We start from the raw sequence: 20,663 nt of genomic DNA, 5'->3' as shown, positions 1-20,663 counted from the left end.
ATCAGTGGAGGAGGTATCCTTGGATTTTGGCTCATGAGTCCAACCGCAATCACCTTTGATAATAATGATCACGAGACTATTGAGATTCATCTCTTTCAAAGTCCTATTTGACGGAGGTCCACCGTGGCCAATATGCAGATTTGATTCTTGCTTCATTTTTCCATTCTTGTTTTGCTTGCAAATTGATCCATTTCTAAGTGAACTTGGATAGAATTGGATTGGCCAGATCGTGCAGGCCCCTTTCCTGATTTCCTCTGATTGATGACTACGATTTTGTTGTCATGGAGGTTAACATCTTGAAACAGAGATGCCAGTCCTTTAAAACCTAATTCAGCTCGGATAACATTTGGGTCATGTTCGAGGTTCAGAACTTCTCCTCAAACAAAATATGGAGGATTCACATGTTTTTGTACTACTGTTTTCTTTATTATGAAGATTTCTCACACATCAAGTGAATTATTCACTCATATTTATTTATCATATTTATTTATACTTGAGTCATATTTGACTCACATGTCTTGCAAAGACATCTTCTGAAACTATCTTCAGCAATGGATCAGCTACCATGTTCGATGAAGGTAAATAATTAATTAATTGTTTGTCCTTCTTTAGTATACATAGCTAAACATCAACCAAATAAACTTGCACATTTTCAGGAGTTATATCATATTTTTAATCATGAGATTTTTCACACATGTTATGGATTATTAATCACATAATCATGTGGACTATTTTATCATACCAAAATTCATCATTCTATGCATGAAATAAAAATAATCATAACATCTTGAGAATATATTCATCAAGAATTATGAATTTATCAAGTTACCATACATATATGATATGACCATGAGACTTATTCACATATACTATGCTTTATTCATGACATCATGAGGTATATTGCACGCATTTTCTTTGAATTTCAAGTGTCTATTATCATTCATATTTTGCTATCTATAGCTCTAGAGCAAACAAATAATATTACCATGATAAATTATTTTGCACATGTACAGATTAGGTTGCCTTGCCTACAACTCATCATAACATATAGGTCTCACATTCTTAGTTAATCATGAGTTCTCTTAAGGCTATTCTATGATCATTGGACATCATACGTCAATTATCTTGCACATAGTTCATATACATACTAATGGGGTATTATAATTTTTCATCAAATCATGGATCCATAATCAATTTTGTTTTGCTAACCTTGGTAAATACTCTCACTTTCAAGTTTTTACCATAGACTGTACTCTCAATATTCATGTGCATTATACTTAATATCTTATGCAACATGTTTTAGTTTCATCGGGTTAACTACCGCATGATCATTTTGGATCAATCTTATCCAAATCCAAACTATAAAAAAATAAATACAATAATGTTGCATATCGTGCATAAAGCTTACAAAGCATGAAAATATCCTTTCATGTATTCATATAAGCAAATCATAAGGAGCACAATTTATGATGATTTATTTATCATCATATGCAAATAAATATTCAATTGCACATACAAATAATAGTTCAACTCTTACTTTTCTAACACATTGCAATTAAGCAATATATGCTCATTAGAAGCAATGTGCATTAGGACTAAGCTTAAATCTTTATATGCATGTTTGATTTAGATATGCACCTGATCCATAAACAATAGGAGTTGTCTTATTCTTTCCTATAAAGCTCATTCAATTTCAAGGCTTTTAATATGATAATAAGTAATCAAACGACAAACATGTCACAATATAAGTGTAGATTCGTTAATAGATCTGGAAAAAACATTTATCCAAATCCATTGGATTTTTATGGGTCAATCATCAAAACCGACATAGCCAAGTCCAAACATGACCTATAAAGATTTCATGCATATTTAGATAGCTCAAATAAAAACCATAAGTCATATAAGATTTAACTATAGTCTAAATTCATTAGATTCATGGATTTATTATATTCTATTATTTAGACTCATCATCTAAGAGTGGACACTTGACCCATAACATGGACTATCCATAAAACATTTTTAGCAAGCTATTCTAGGATCTCATTGTGTTGTTATTAATTAAAATAATCAAATTAAGACAATCAAAATAATGCCCAATTTCAAGTACAACGTTCATGCAGATTCAGATCATGAGTCTATTACTTGGATTTATGCAATATTATGGTTCAAACTGATTATTTATCAAGTTCATTCTCATGTTTAATCGTAGGTTACTAGGATTTGACTATAATCCAAATTTGAGTCTTAGGATCCAAAGACAAATGAATCCATACAACGTACATAATTAGATTCAAACATATTTAGCATTATACTATCCAAATCCATTATAAAAACTAAACCAATATTAAGTCCATACTATAAAGGTATCCAATGAAAACATACATCAAGATGTCTATAGTCACCCAAACTAAATAATCTTAAATTCACATAATGGTAGTTTGGATCCAAACTCACCCATATCAGATAGTGATCCAATCTAACTATAATTGAATCCAAAGTATACTCTAAGTTTAGTGTCAACAATTCTAAAGTTGGATCTCAATATTCAGATCCAATGTTAGGTTACTAGACCCAACCCAAAAATTCTTATAAACTCATAAGTTTGACCCAACCACATATAATAATCAACACAAATCTAAATCATCAAGTAAATAGTTGAGGACTTACCTTGATATCATTCAAGTAGTAGTCCATCATACCTGTCCATGGATCTTGCATTGATAATTTATCCAGCTTTGGTCCTGGTCCCATCGATTTCAAACAAGTCCATTGAATTCAATTCGATTCAACTATAGCATTGAGCCTGTCGTACTTGATCACAAGTACCTGGATCCAATTTGATTTGGTCCATATCCATAGATCTATTTCATTGCAATTATCTAACCCATATTGGGTCATCATATCTAGTCTAAGGAGGCTCACACTAATTTTGATTCAATAAACTTGATAGATCTGATATTTTCTAAAGATCTTGTCTGATCTAAATACGTTTGGTGGATCTATTAAACAACCAACGAAGAGTGAGGCATCATATGGATCATCCATGGTCCATGTGGGTTTTAGCTGCCACATAAGGTTTCATGAGATCCATCTAATTTGATTTGAACCCAAACTGAATAGAGGCTTTGCACATATAAGGTCCACTTTGAAATAGGTTTGATCCTAATCAGTTAGTTCAACCATAAATTGTACCTTGATCTTGAACTTCGATTATTTTCTCAAAAAACGATCATGCTTATAGGATTTGGTTTAGGTAGGATTTTTTTTATTTGAACCCAATCATCACAAATATGACCAGATCCCATTCAGTCAATCCAATGCAAGACTCATAAAAGTCTGATTCATTCTTATTTTCAACAAAAAAAAATTGTTTTGATGCAGTTAATGCCCAACCAGATCCAAATATAATTATGGATCATCAAATCACTAGATCAACTAATATCTAATCTGGTTTGACTCACTCCAATTTAACCAAATCCAATCTTGTCGGATCTACTAACCATATCCATTCCTTTCCATATCCATTCATTTTTTACGAAAAAGGGAAAAACGTTGAAGAGAGGGAGCGACCATAGGGCACGACTCACCGGCGATCGGAGAGTCGTCACCCACTCTACACTGTCTTCTCTTGTGAAACTAAGAGGGGGAAGGGAGGAGCAGCCTTCGAAGAGCACATCACTGGCACTGACTTCTGCTGTGGTGCCTCCATTTATGAAAACAAGAGAGAGAGGGAAGCAACCTCTTTGCGCTTCTCGTCGGCAACCTCCTGAGCATGTCGATGGTGTCATCCGTTCTGAGCAACCGAGGGAGAGGGTGTTGGGTCCAGCCCTATCCATCATTAATAGTGTGGGGAAGTGGAATAACCACCCACTACTTCTCATTAATGCAGGAGAAGTTAAAGGGCCAGCCCTATCCCTCCATTAATGATGTGGGGAAGTGAAATAGCCACCCACTTCCCATTAATGCAGGAAGTTGAAGGGCCAAAACCCCTTTGGTTTCTGGAATGAGTCTAGAAGACTCTATACCATCTATAAATAGGGGTGCAGAGGCTATGTGGTGGTGGGAGAAGAGCAGAGTGGTTGTGTGCAACGTGCAGAGAGAGAAAAAGTAAGAGAGAGAAAGAGTGGAGAGAATAAGAGGAAGGAAGAAGGTTCGTCACCACTCATTGATCCTCAGAGAGAGGTGTTGGTTGTGGTGTGGGTTTTGACTGGGGTTATGTACCCCAGAGGTAATCTTGTATCCCTCTCTTCCTGTGATTCTTTTGTTGTTATTCTCTTTAGCTTTGGGCAAGCTATTAGACGTTGTACTCTCTACATTGTACTCTCTACTTTTATTATAGTGGATTATTCTCTCTGTGCTCCATGGATGTAGGTCATGTTGACCGAACCACGCAAACCCTTGTGTTGTGATTTGATTATGCCTTTGTTAAATCCTATATTGCTTCCGAGTGAATTTTTGTTACCCTCATTACGCAACAAGTGGTATCAGAGCTAGTTCGTGAAAAGTCATGTCTTCTAAGTCAGTTAGCTCCAACCATTCTTAAAACGACGGATCACACAAGCATGCATATGATGTGATCATCTTTGATCGACTGCTCAGGCGTTATTGACCTTTATGAGCACCAGCCTAAAGAGGCACAATAACCACTCTAGCATAGCAACGCTTACGAGTACTTCGCCAAATTTAAGCAAAGCCTACTCTGACATAACTATGCTTACAAGTACTTATCAACCATTCTGGCACTACGGTGCTTACGAATATCATGCCTATTTGAGGCAGATTATATGAGCCTTCCAGGGTGGGGTCTCAAACAACATGCATTCGTACGACAGTAAAGTTATGTCATCTTTGCTCGAGCATCCATAGTCTATAAGAGCACTTCGTCGATTGAGGCAAAAAATTCAGCATCATAACACCTTAACAAAATGAGAATCCTTTTGTTGGAGAGATGCACATCGTTGTGCTTTTATTGCATCTTTTGTGATTTATCAGAAACTTTGGCCTTAATTAGGTCTTTAGTTGATGACTTAGTGATTATGTGAAAAAACTAAAGCACTTTAATATTTTGCGCAAATTTAAAACCCTTCACTTAGGAGTTTCCTCATCAAACATTATTTTGTATGGAATAAGGTATGTGAAATGCTTGAGCAATTAGGAATCTATCACTATATGTATATCCTATACATATACGCTACTATTGTGCAGTTATATTTATAAGCAGAGCAGGTAAGCTAAATACATATATGCCAAATAAATATGTATAGTAATATATATTATTTTTATGTATATAATGCGTAAATATTATGTAAAAGCATGGCAATGCATAGAAATACGTACACACCCAAATAGATGCATACGTAATCATAAAATAAGCATGATAGTATACAGGAAATGCGTACATGCCCAAATAAATGCATAAACACATGGCAAAATATGGGTTAGTAAAAAAGAAGCAAAGGAGAGAGAAAACTAACCTGGCTAGGTCAAGTGGGCATGACCCTCGTAGGCTTGGTCTAGGTCAAGCTTATTCAAGCTCACCTCAAGTGGGCTTGATTCAAGTCAAATGGGCTTGACCCAAGCAAGAACCAAGAGAGAGGGAGGAACTTAAAAGCAAATGTGTTTTTCCATGAGGATTCACCTCCATAGGCAAAATATGGGTCTTGGATATGGGTATGGATTTGATTCAATCAAGATCCAAATCCAAGTAGTAAAAGTGATGTGACTTAAGGCTTATCCATCCAAGACTTAGGGGAGAAGCAATAAAATAATATTTGTGTCTCTGTGGGATCCACTAGTTGCTTTTATGGAATATCTTATGTGGGGCCCACAATTATTTTATGGCCCGCATATTTCGGGGGTCCATCGATATAATTTTGGAAAAAACAAAAATTGATCGCAACCTTCATCTCATCGAGACTAAGTGGTTTGGTTCATTAAAAACATCATACATTCATATGATGGCAAAGTTATGCCATCTTTGTTCAAGCATCCTTAGCTCGTGAGAGCACTTCACCGATTGAGGTAGAAATTTCAGCATCGTAACACCTTAAAAAAATGAAAATTCTTTTATTAGAGAGATGTGCACCATTGTACTTACGTTGTATCTTTCATGGTTTATCAAAAACCTTGGCCTTAATTAGGCCTTTAGCTGATGACTTAGTGATTACATAAAAAACCTGAAGCACTTTAGTGTTTTGCGCAAATCTGAAACTCTTTATTTAAGGGTTTTTTTTGTCAAACATCATTTTATGTGGAATAAGGTATTTAAAATGCTTGAGCAATAGGAATCTATCACCATATGTATATCCTATACATATACGCTACTATTGTGCAAATATATTTATAAGCAGAGCAAGTATGCTAAACATGTATGTACTAAATAAATGTATATAGTAATATATATTATTTATATGCATATAATGCATAAATATTATGTAAAAACATAACAATGCACGTAAATGCATACACACTCAAATAGATGCACACGTAATTATAAAATAAGCATGATAGTGTATAAAAAATGCATACACGCCAAATAAATGCATAAATGCATGGCTTAGGCATAGAACAGTGCATCAGGCTAAATAAATTGTGTAAGCACATGGCCTAGGCACAAAATAGTGTACCAGACTATATAAATTGCATAAAAAACATATATAGTATGTGTATTATATATATAGGAACTTAGTCACTAGGATACACAAATGAATACCTAATGCAAGCATACACGGTGGCCTAGATGGCGTAAACCAAGGATTAAGACCCTATATCATACGCGTGGAAACGTTGTGACAATGATACTCGAGTGGACACTTGGTACAAGTGCACACAGTGACCTAGATGGCGTAAATCGAGGACTAAGACCCCTATAACATGAATTTCAACATATTAATATGGATGTCATCGATGTACAAACCTACCTTATATTTATAGATGAGGTTAAGCGTAAGGTCGCTCCTAGGTCACGGTCGGCACATACTTTTGTCTGGTACGGTAATGACAAGGCCAATTTGCGTATGAACAAGGATAGAAAAGGAAAAAAGAGTGATAAAGGTGTTGTCGACTCATGATGTACACCTTTACGTACTTGGCTCATGAAAATAGCAAGAAAAGAGGGATATTGGCCAAGAACGGGTCAGACCTAGCTTAGGTCAAAGTAGGTTCAACCCACTAGGTTGAGCCTAGTACTGGTTAGGGAGAGTCGTACCTATCTTCAAAACTAACCTGCCAAGGTCAAGTAATTTTGACCCAAGTAGGCTCGATCTAGGTCAAATGAGTTTGAGCTCACTCCAAGTGGACTCGATCCAAGTCAAGTGTGTTTGACCTAAGTAGGTTAGTCAAGAAGAAGCAAAGGAGAGCGAAAACTAATCTGGCTAGGTTAAGTGGCCTTGACCCAGGTAGTCTTGGTCTACGTCAAGCAGGTTCAAGCTCACCTCAAGTGGGATTGACCTAAGCCAGAACCAAGAGAGAGAAGAGAGAGTGAGGAACTAAAAAGCAAATGTATTTCTTCATGGGGGTTCACCTCTATTTATAGGCAAAATATGGGTCTTGGATATGGGTATGGATTGGATCTGGTCCAAATCTAAATAGTAAAAGTGTTATAACATAAGGATTATCTATCCAAGACTTAAAAGAAAATCAATAAAATGACATTTGTGTCTCTGTGGGACTCACTAATTGCTTTCATGGAATATTTTATGTGGGCCCTGCAATTATTTTGAGGGCCTGCAAATATAATTTTGAAAAAACCCAAAATTGGTCACAAGCTTCATCTTGTCAAGACTAAGTGGTTTGGTTCATTAAAACTTCTCATTTCGCTTAACGAACTTGGTATGACTCTCTGAACTTTTTTCAGTGAAAATCATCGAGGAGATACGTGTATATATTCTAAGCATAGTTGGCTCATAGAAATTTTTTATTTTGTATCCTTAGGTCAATACAACGAATATACATAAAATACCTTCTATATTTAACTCAAAATACTACAGAAAATTCACAGATCTTATATCCTCCCCCTTAAAAGAATTTTGTCCTCAAAATTTCATCATTGATTACTACATGAACAGTTCTGGGTATTTCTCTTTTATATTTGATTCAGGCTCTCAGGTGAAATCTTCGATTCCATGATGTTGTCATCTCACTTTGACAAGTGGGTGTCCTTTGACCTAAGCACCTAATCCCTACAATTCATCATTTCAATTGGTCTTTCCTTTGAAGTTGTCTTCTCAGATGTTGATGTCCTCATATTGAATGATGTGGGAAGGGTCATAGACGTATTTTTTAAGCATTGATGCATGAAAAACATCATGTATTTGAGCATATTTGGATGGCAATGCTATCTAGTAAGTCGTCTCTTTGATTCTCTTTAAGATCTCAAAAGGATCGATGAATTTGGGACTTAATTCCCTCTTTTTTTCAAAATGAAAAACACTCTTGGTTGGAGAGATTTTAACAAAAACCTTGTCTCCAACCGCAAAAGTGAGTTCCCTACGCCATTGATTTGTATAACACTTCTATCGGCTTTGAATGGTAAGCAACTTTTCTTGAATCAAACACACTTTTTGGGTATAGTGTTATAATATGATGGGTGTGTCTAGAGTTTGCTCACCAACTTCCCCCTAATAGATTGGTGGTCGACAAGGCCTTCTGTACAAAGCTTCATACGATGCTATGTTGATACTAGCATGATAGCTATTATTGTAGGCAAATTCAGCAAGTGCTAGGTGTGAATCCCAATCCCCTTTTTCATTTCAATATACAAGCTTGTAGTATATCTTTTAGAGTTTGTATTGTGTGCTCAGATTGCCCATCTGTTTGGGGATAAAATGCATACTAAATTTTAGTTTTGTCTCCAACGTTTTCTGCAACTGCTCTCAAAAGTAAAAAGTAAATTTAGGGTCACGATTGGAGATGATCGAGACTGACACTCCATTCATTTTAATAATCTCTCTTACGTAGAGCTCTACCAGATTCTTCGTTGATTGCTTGGTATGGGTCAACATAAAGTGAGCAAACTTGGTGAGTCTGACCATGATCATTCAGATTAAATCATGTTGTCTCTTGGATCAGGATCACCCTACGATAAAATTTATCGTAATGTCCTCTCATTTTCATTATGGAATTTCAATTTGTTGCTTCCTGGAGTGTTTCATTTCTTAGCTTAGGGCTATTTGGGACCCATAACCTATCATTCATCCAAATACTCCCATCTTTCTTTAAGCAAATAGGAGTGTCCTCTTGTTGAGTCCTTGCTTTCAACTTCTCCTTTTGAGGATCTTTTACTTGTTTCGCTAGAATTTGAGTGAGGATCTCAGGTTGCATTGTCAGATTTGATAGTTGAATCTTTCCTAGATTTGCTAGAAAAGACTTCCAATTGACGAAGTCCTCCATCAACCTCCATTGACCTACAAGGCTGGCGAGAGTGCCTCCAGCCTTATGGTTGAGGGCATCAGCTATAACATTCACCTTTTCTAGATAACAAGAAAGCATGAATTTGTAGTCCTTTAAGAATTTCAAGCAACGTAGGTGTTGCATATTTAACTCTTTTTGAGATAAGAGATACTTTCAGCTCTTATGATCCGGCAGGACCTCGAACCTCTCAATACAAGTAGTATCGCCATATTTTTAGCATGAACACTACTGTTGCAAGCTCCAGGTCACGGGTTGGATAGTTCTTCTCATAAATTCTTAGTTACCATGATGCATACACAATCACCTTCTTTCTGTGTTGCATTAACACGAAACCCAAACATATCTCTGAGGAATCGGTATAAGCCATGAAGCCTTCTTAACCAGAAGGTAAGGTCAAAACAAGGGTTATAGTAAGCCTTTGCTTAAAAACTTGAAAACATTCCTCGCATTGATCATTCCACTCGAACTTAGCTCCCTTTTTCAAGAGCTTCATTATTGGTAACGCAATTCGAGAGAAATTTTATATGAATTTTTTGTAGTACCCAGCAAGGCCTAAGAAGCTATGAATGTCTGTGATATTTTCTGGTTGCTTCCAATCCAACACAGCGTCTACCTATTAGGGTATTCGAGTTTTATTTAAAACAATCAAAATTCAAAAATTATGAACTTAAGAATTTTGCGTAGATTGGAAAGAGATTTACCTTGGCTAGATCTACGAATATTCCATCCTTGGAGATCATATGCCCTAGAGGCATTACCTTATCGATCCAAAACTCACATTGAAGAAAGTTTGTGTAGAGATAATGCTCATGGATAATCTTCAAGACAATTCTCAAGTGCTCCTAGTGTTGTTTTTCACTTTTAGAGTAAATTAAGATGTCATTGATAAAAACTATGACAAATATATTGAGATATGACCTGAATATTCTATTTATCAGGTCCATGAAAGCAACTGACGCATTAGTGAGTCTGAAAGGCATTACTACGAACTCATAATATTCATACCTCGTCCTGAAGGCAGTCTTGGGGATGTCCTATTCTTTGATCTTGAGTTATTGATATCCAGATCTAAGGTCGCTTTTAGATAATACTTTAGCCTTTCAAAATTAATCGAATATATCTTTGATTCAAGGTAACATGTGCTTATTTTTTATGGTCACTTGGTTGAGCATCCTGTAGTCGATGCACAACCTTAACGATTCATCCTTTTTCTTTATAAACAACACAGGCGCTCCTCAAGGCGATACACTTGGTCTAATGAATCCTTTCTCTATTAGCGCTCCTCAAGGCGATACACTTGGTTTAATGAATCCTTACTCTATTAACTCCTCCAGTTGGTTTTTTAGCTCCCTGAGCTTAGTTGGCACCATCCAGTAGGGTGCTTTAGAAATTGGCATCGTTCTGTGTAACAATTTGATTCCAAACTCAACCTCACGAAGGGGAGGGCGTCCTAGCAACTCTTCAAAAAAAGTACTGAAAATTTCTCACACTACCTCAAGGCTTTCAAGTGATGTACATGTCAACTCAACAATCGAGAGATTGACCAGGAAGGCTATGCAACCCTTTCTGAGGTACTTTTGTGCCTTTAATGATGATATCACTTATTTTTGCAGAATAGATCTGGATAATCTAAATTCTACCTTGGGTACCCTGGGTCGAGACAATATGACTCTACCATCACGGCAAAAGATTTTTGCATGATTCTGGCTTAACTAACTCATGCCCAAAATGGCATCATACTCCATCATCTCAAGTAGAACTGCGTTAGTAGGGAGATGCTGGACCTCTAGCTCTACGTCTAGATTTTTACATATTTTATACATATAATGCGATAACCCAACGGGTTAGTCACTTCAAACATGTGATTCATCAGTTCCATCTGGATATGAAGTTGATTGACAAAATCGTAAGAGATAAATATATGGGTGGCTCCATAATCAAACAAAACAAATGCAACATGGCTATTGATAAGTAGGTACCTTCGATAAGGTCGTCATTGAAAATTTATTTGATCGTAGTGGCATAAACATGACTCGATGTTGGTTTCTGCTCTGTCTTTGGTGGAGGCGGCCGCTGGGACGGAGGATGTTGATGTTGTTATTGGGAGGGTCGTGTTGATCTGGTATTCCCTCATTGATTGTCCAAGGCCTTCTTGCGATAATCTTTCACAAAATGGCCTTGCTTTCCTTAATATAGGCAACCACCTGTATCATGGGGACAAGCTTGTTTGGGGTGATGTGAGCTACACCTCGGGCAACTAAAGTTGGATTGTTGGTAGGGTTGATCAGCTCTCTACTCTTACGATGGCTTCTTAGCTGGTGGAGCTGAGTTCTTTCCATGATACTTTTTCTTATTAAAGGTCAATCGTGATTCCTGCCCACCAAGGGATGACCACTTGTTGTTCCTCTCATTCCCAACAGGTTTCTTTCCTACGATCTCCTTGGTTCATTCTTAGTCCTTGCTCAACATGGTTCTTGCTGCTACAACAACGTGGAATGTTTGTAGCATACTCATTAGCACATGAGACTGCAATCCTTCTTTTAATCCTCGAATAAATTCTTCTGCTCTCTTGGTCAATTTTGAATAATGTAGGGCAGTAGCGTTTGAGGTTTTAAAACTTGGTAGTGTAGTCAATTAGACTCACATTGCCTTGTCCCAACTCAAGAAATTCTATTTTCTTTTTGTTTCTAGAGTGCAAAGAAAAGTAGTTATCAAAGAAGGCCCTTCAAAAATCTCTCCATGGGATGACAACAATCCTTAAAAACTGGATATGTCTAGTGGTGTCCCACCACTTACACGCATTGTCCTTAAGATGGTAGGTGCTGAAATTTGTTTTCTTCTCCTTGGGCACTGATAACACTTGGAATGCACGTTATGTTTCTTTGATCCAGCTCTTTGCAAGCTTTGGATTAGCTTTGTCGGTGAACATTGGCGGATCAAGTTTGAGGAATTGTTTGTAAGTGATTTCTCCTACGCTCTTGTTGCGAGGCAAGACTTGTGTCTGCCTTGTTTATCGTATTGCCATAGCCAGGTTATTGAGGGTTTCCAAGAGAAATCCTTGAGTATTGGACTCCTTGCTGGATACAGTCCTCCTTCTTGAGGGAGCCTTTGTTCTATTTCAAAAGTACAAAGAACACCGGTTATTTTCTTTTATCATACATATCAAGACAAGAAGGATATTTTCATATATATTCAATTTACAAAGCAACATATATTGTCAATCTTAAAGTCTCTCACTACTGACATAGATAAACGGCAAAAACATCACACATGAGTCCACTGACTCAAAAATATAACAAGTTTAAGAACTAGGTTTCTTTTTCAAACTAAACAGCCTTAGATAGGTCTGTCTATTCTCACAATGCCTTGGCTTGGGCAAAGGAGGGTGAGTTGGAGATGGCATATTTAGAGTGTACTCTGACGATATCTGTGTATGAGTCGTTGAAATGTCATCTATGTTTGAAAACATTTTTCAAAGTTAGAGTCTAAAATAAGTACTTATAGTGCAATGTGAGCATAACAAATCTTGAACCAGGTCTCTCAGACTTACGCTCTGATACCAATTCTGTAACGCCCCAAATTTTTAGAATCAATACTAGTTAAAATATCAGACCTTTTTTTTAATACAGCAAAAAGACAACAGTTTGTCATCGGTTTAGAAAATGTCGTGCGGGTAACAGTTATATATCCAACAATATACTCGAATCTTAAACAATCCAAAATATTTTATTTACAAGTCTTTATTATAAAATTGTACTACCCAGTAAAGCAGTACCACAAAAATAGTGTCTACTTAAGTCGATATCTAGTGAAACCCTGGATCTCAATGTCGCTCTGCTCAGCACCTCGCATAACGGGTCAGCTACCTTGATTCTCTAAAAATGGAGTTAGTACCATACTGAACTGGTAAGAAAGCATTTCAGTTTCAACAAGTATAATTTGCTAAAGCATAATTGGTTATTCAAGGGCCCCTATTAAAAACATCAATTTTGGATCGTAGCTTAAGTTTTTGTGACTTAATGTAGTATCGTTAGCAGGCATCTTGTACCGAAGCATGAGCTCTTCGAAATCATCTTAACCATGTTAACACAACTTGGGTCTTTCACCCATTTGGTCCAATAGTGTATTGAGACAGATGCCTTATATAAAGCAATGCTTGATTGGCACTAATGTAGATCCATCCATTTATTCATTCATCCATCAGTGAACATATAACTAATGCATTGTTTTGATATTTAACAAGATCACCCCTAGTACATGGGAAAATTAACTTTTGCGTCTGACGAAGCATTTGAGTGTCTTTTATGCTATGTATTTTCGTGCCTAGATACTTGACTAACCATACTCATAGCAGGGCAATAGATTTTGCTGGAAGAACCCATGCTAGGTCATTTCAGATGCATCTTGCTACTATAGTACTTGAGGTCTATCACCTAGGACAAATGGATAGCCTGACCTACTAACCTCCGAGTGACTGGAGACTGTTAAACACTTTGATCAGTAATAATATATGTCACTCGAGTAGTACCACCATCGTCTCCACGATGAGCGTAAGTCCTAAAGGGGTTCTACGATATAATCTGGATTATAGGAACGTGTCTCATAGACAACCAATGCATCACGCACGAAGGGCAATATATACCCTACCCCACTAAGTCAGTTCTGAAGCACGAGCCTTATCTCGTGTGGGCAGGGACCATCGTTATGTTTGTTTATATGCATGCAGACATCGCTCTCGGCACCTTTGGCCTTCACAAGCACTTTAGCCATTTGGGTGGATGACCAACTCCAGCACAACGACACTTACGAGTACCATTCTTAAAATGGTGGATCACAAAAGCATGTATATGATGCAATTATCTTTGGTTGACTGCTCGATCGTTATTAGTCTTTACGAGCACTAGCCTGAAGAGGCACAATAACCACTCTGGCACAATGATGCTTATGAGTACTTCACCAAATTTAGGCAGAGCCTACCCTGGCACAACGATGCTTACAAGTACTTTGCTTGCTCGAGGTAGATCAACTATTCTGAACTGCAATGCTTACGAGTATCATGCCTATTTGAGGCATATTCTACCAAGCCTTCTGGGGTGGGCTCTCACACAACATGCATTTGTATGACGACAAAGTTATATCATCTTTGCTCGAGCATCCTTAGCCTGTGCGAGCACTTTGCCGATTGAGGTATAAAATTTGGTATCGTAACACCTTAACGAAATGAAAACCCTTTTGTTGGAGAGATGCACACCGTTGTGCTTACGTTGCATCTTCTGTGGTTTATTGGAAACCTTTGGCTTAATTAGGTCTTTAGCTGATGATTTAGTGATTACGTGAAAAACTTGAAGCACTTTAGTGTTTTACGCAAATCTGAAACCCTTCACTTAGAGGTTTCTTCATCAAACATCATTTTGAATGGAATAAGGCATTTGAAATACTTGAGCAATAGGAATATGTTACCATACATATATCCCATACATATACGCTACTAGTGTGCAGTTATATTTATAAGCAGAGCAGGTATGCTAAACACGTATGTGCCAAATAAATGTGTATAGTAATATATATAATTTCTACGCATATAACACACAAATATTATGTAAAAGTATGACAATGCACAGAAATATGTACACACCCAAATAGATGCACACGTAATCATAAAATAAGCATGATAGTGTAGGGAAAATACATACACACCCAAATAAATACATAAACGCATGACAAAATATGGGTTAGTCAAGAAGAAGCAAAGGAGAGAGAAAACTAACCTAGCTAGGTCAAGTGGGCTTGACCTTGGTAGGCTTGGTCTAGGTCAAGCAGGTTCAAACTCACCTCAAGTGGGCTAGATCCAAGCAAGAACCAAGGGAGAGAAGAGAGAGGGAGAAAGTTGAAAGCAAATGTGTTTTTCCATGGGGGTACCTCTATTTATAGGCAAAATATGAGTCTTGAATATGGGTATGGATTGGATCTAATCCATATCTAAATCCAAATAGTAGAAGTGATATGACTTAAAGCTTATCCATCCAAGACTTAGAGAAAAAGCAATGAAATGACATTTGTGCCTCTGTGGGACCCACTAGTTGCTTTTATAGAATATTTTATGTAGGCCCCACAATTATTTTTTGGGGCCCGCATATTTCGAGGGTCCGCCAATATAATTTTGGAAAAAGCAAAAATTGGTCACACGCTTCATCTCATCAAGACTAAGCGATTTGATTAGTTAAAAACTTCTCATTTTGCTTAATAAACCCAATATGGCTCTCGAACTTTTTTTGGCAAAAATTGTCAAGGCGATACATGTACGTATTCTAAGAATAGTTGGCTCATAGAAATTTCTTTTCTTTGTATCCTTAGGTCAATACGACAAATATACATAAAATACCTTATATTTAACTCAAAATACTATAAAAAAATCATAGATCTTACAAAAGTGGATCTGGATCTATTTTCAGGAATGATAAATGGACCTCTATGGACATCTCAACCTAGATCTGATCCAAATCCAAATAGCATGGTCAACAACCTAGCCGGAGAGACAACTTGGGTTTAAATCCATATAGTATGGATAACAAGTGGGCTTGGATGACAATGTATGGTGACAATTTGGTTTGGGCGACATCTTGAAATGGATCTAGATTCAAAACTAGTTCCAAACTAGATATATTTTTTTGTTTTGGCCATAACTTTTGATTCTGATATCATTTTAAAGTGGCTTTTAGTGTGTTGGAAAGCTTATGATGTCCTCTGCAATTCTTCTTTTGAGTGAAAAACTTGAAAACATCATTTTCAAAGCCAAAATACATTTGAAGAAGATCTAGTTGTTTTGGACAAGGGACATCGGTGCTTTGAGAAAATAAACTTTAGGACAAAAATCCTTAATATGAATTTTCAAAATTATGGTATCTATAAAACTTTATTGATGATTTTTCAAAATGTGAATATGTTTATCTCATGAATCTTTTGAGAAATTTAAGATTTTCAAAGTAGGTTGAAAATTATCATGATTGCAAAATAAAAAATTTTAAATCTAATAGAGGTGGTGAATATCATTCAAATGATTTCATTGAATTTTGTGAAATTCATGAGACTCAAACAAAATATCGGTCTATATACTCCTTAGCATGACAATGTAGCTAAACATAAGAATAAGACTCTAGTGGATATGGTTAATGTAATGCTGATAAGGTTTGGAATGAAATATAATCTATGGGTCAAACTTTACTTAGTTACTGACATATTTTAAATAGAGTTTCATATTCTAATTTGAATACTACACCTTATAAATTTTGGAAAGGTAAAAAAATAAATTTGAGTTATTTAAAAGTTTAAGGTTGCATTGTTTATATAAATCTTATTGGACCCAAATTAACCAAAGTTGGTCCAAAAGCTCGAATGTGTGTTTTTATTGGATATTCTCAAAGCAACAAAACCTATAGATTTATGGATATTAAAACTAAAGTGATTTTAGAATCTATCCAAGTAGAATTTAGAGAATATTTAACTTTAGAAACACTTAAAGTTTTAAAAGATATTAAAAATAAGCTAATTTCAAGGAAAAGAATTTGTGAGCCTAAAATTCCCAAATTTTGAAAAAGTAAGAGATTGAGAAAACTAAAATATTTTTGTCTTGATTTTTATCTTTATATGATAGATAGAGATCAAGTTTCTTTTTCTAAAGTTATGACCTCTCCGATGTCCCTTCTTGGAAAGAGGCTATACAGAGTGAAATAAATTTTGTCCTCAAACAAAAAACTTGGATTTTGGTATACATAAACATTGAGTTGTTATTTATTGAGTTCTGAAGTACTTGAGAGGAACTCTAGATTATGAAATATTCTATGAGAGGAAACCCATTGTACTTGAAGGTTACAATGATGCAAACTAAAATTCTGATTCCAATGAGTCATTTCCATAAGGGTGTGTGTATTTACCCTTGGATCTAGTGCAATTGTCTGGGGATCTAAGAAGCAAACTATGATAACTCATTTTACAATAAAAGTAGAGTTGATAACACTAACTTCAACTAGTATGAAAGTCGAATGACTAAAAAATCCCTTAATGAAAATACCATTGGCCAATAAGTCGGTACCCCTTATAGCTATGCATTACGATAGCCAAGCAACTATCTATAAAACAAGAAATAATATTTATGGAGTAACATCTAGACATATCAGTCTAAAGTACAATGATGTGAATAGTTTACTTAAGCAAGGAATAATCTCTATTATGTGAAATCTTGTTGATCCATTGACAAAGTGACTTTTTTGAGAATTGTCTTTAAGACATTGAGAGGAATGAGCTAAAGCTCATAAAAACAATCATCTCTAATAGGAACCCAACTATATGATATGGGTCAAACCATAGTTCAATGGGAATAACAAGTTAGAGAGTGATTGTATTAAACACTTATAAATTTTTCTTTTTTTATGTCAAGTGCTCAAAACCTATATATGGTGGTTGAGTTCAAATTGAACTCTTAATGAGATCTATAGGTCTTATGGTTGTGGTGTTTTAAAAAGATTTACACTCTTTATATATTCACCTATGTGAGTATAAACGTGGGAGTGGCCTTTCATGGGACTTGCTCTTTGTCTCTAAAACACTCATGAAACTGGAACACAACACATAATTCTTAATGTGTAACTTCTATATATTGGTGCACACTATGATCACCTGAAGTGAAAGTATGTGTTATTGTGTCTAAAAAATGCAATTAGGATTCTCAATTCAAAACTAACAATATTAGGGTCCCTTATTGACTATAACTATAACATCTGCAATTTTCTTGAAATTCTCAATTTTCTTGATTTTGAGTTATTATGAAATTAAGACTCAAGTTATAAAAAAAAATCAAGAATAATTATAAAATTTAAAATATGTGGCTTAAACAAGAGAATAAACGGTTTTTGTAAACATTTGTATCATGGATCTTGGATTGAGTTAGGTTCAGATCCAAACCTGAGTTTGAATCCAGTGTTGTTTTGGATTTGGCATTTAGATATGAATCTTTAATTAGGTTTTGGATTTGGATCTTTTTATTTGGCTATTAGATCCAACCCAACTAGGCTTTTGGATCTGAATCTGGTTTTTGGATCTAGATCACTTTTAGATTTGGACCCAAGTGAGATCCACTCCAGCCCTTAGAGAGTCTTCTTCAAATCCTAGAGAGTTCTAGAGACGGTGGGACGCCTCCCCCCCCCCCCTAGTGAATCTCTAAATAATTAAAGTAATTAGGGATTAATTAAGGTTAAAATAATAATAAATAAAATTAATTACTTAATTAATTAAAGAAAATAGTTAGAATATATATGGAATAGAACTCTTAGGGATCATCCCTAGAGAGTACCACATGAATTGGTACTCCAAGGAGGGGACACCCCCCTTGGTGGATTTTTATTATAAAAACACAAAAAAAAAGAGAAAGAGTTCTCTCTTATTCTTATTTTTTAACTCTTTTCTTTTTTTTTCTTTCACTTTCTTTTTTTTATTTCTTGAACCTTTTCCATCAGCCATTGGAGCTCTTCCAAGGTGCTAAGAAGGAGGACGAAGGCTGATCTATGGTTGAAAACTCAATTAAGGTAGGTACATCAATCGCGTAAACAACGATTTTTCCAAACACATGAAATATGCGTAGGACAATTTTCAGATCTGAACTAATGATGGATTAGACCGTGAAACACCTCTCTAAGATTGATTTTCAATCTAGAGAATATGTTTTTATGGATCTATGCTATCAAAGAATAAAAAAGAAAAGTGGTTTTTGAAACAGGATGATTTACGGGCTTTTAAAGAAAAAAATGATTTAAAGAAAGTTTCTTTATTGTTCTTTGTTAGATATTATTGTTCCAACATGATTAATATGTTAATATTAGTTTATATTGATGAAATATAGGTTTGATAAGTTTGGAAATTTGTTATATGCTTAAATCCATATTCTTGTATGCGAAAGATCAATTTAAAGAAGGTTTTGGTAAAAATGTTTTTAGGGCTTTATTATTTTTTATAAAGAAAGTTGATCTGAGCATGTATGATGGATTATTTTATGTTTAGCATAATTAAACAACATATTAATGCATAAAAAATCCATGTTTCAGGATTATTTAGGGTTTATTATGAATCTTGCATAGATGTAATCTTATTTGAGTTATTTCTTGATGGTTTTATGATTCTTGGATGTTGCAAGTTATTATTTTAGCAAGATAAACATGGATCTGAGCAAATAATTATTGCATGAGGATGTAAACATGTTTAGAGCATAAAAAATCTTGATATGCATGGATCTTTACCTTAAATCTTGTTCTTTCTTGATAGATCTTGCATGATTTTGGATCTTGATTTTCTGCCCTCTTTTTTATCCTGACCTATTTCAGAAAAAAATCAGTAACTTCTTGAAAACGAAGTCAATAAATTAAAATAAAATACACACCTAGGGCTTGAATTTGGACTCTTGAATCGCTTTGTTTTGAGTAGTATTGAGGTTAAAATGTCCTTTACAACAGAGCACTAGTTTTCTATCATGTCTGTAGGACTGTTCTGACCCACTAATAAATATTGATCAAAATAAATTGAGAAAAATCTGGGTGAAAGAAAATAGGTATAAGAAGATCCTGTAAAAAGTGTTTTATAAAAAGATTTTTTTGTAGGCCTGAAGAAAGTCTTCAAACCGGGATAAATTTCTATAGATGACAGGATCTGGTTTATATTTTTCTTGAACAGGGTTTCGTTTAAGAATTTTTATGATTTTTGTATAATAAATTTTTAGATTTTGTTCCTTATACTGTTTTCATAAGACATAAGGGAACTATCAGTAAATTAAAAAAGTATAATTCGGTTTCTAAAATTTTTGATGGGTTTTTCAAAAATGAGTTAATAGGGACCCAAATTTATACAAGGACATGCATGAATGCTTAAATGTAATTTACATTATGCAGCATAGTTATAGATGCTTATCTTGAAATTTAAGCTGATATGCATGCAAACTGAATGTATTCCATGTTATTCTTGATTTATAATCATTCATATGACATGCATATTAATGAACATTGAATATCATAAGGCATGATCAGTGTAAAATGAATTATTACACATATTGTTGCTTGTTTAAGCATGACCATCAATTGCATGTGGTTGTGTGATATGAACATGTATGTGTGGCTTGGGTATGAGCATGGGTTCAGTGAAACCTATGGGTGTCGGTAGTGCACCAGAGACAAAAAGGATATCTATACACATAATCGCCTCGTGGAGTCCGT

Source organism: Nuphar pumila, chromosome 3 (assembly GCF_984573655.1).
Source record: "Nuphar pumila chromosome 3, dmNupPumi1.hap1.1, whole genome shotgun sequence".
In the NCBI taxonomy this organism is placed as follows: domain Eukaryota; kingdom Viridiplantae; phylum Streptophyta; class Magnoliopsida; order Nymphaeales; family Nymphaeaceae; genus Nuphar; species Nuphar pumila.
This window is presented reverse-complemented; position numbering follows the sequence as displayed.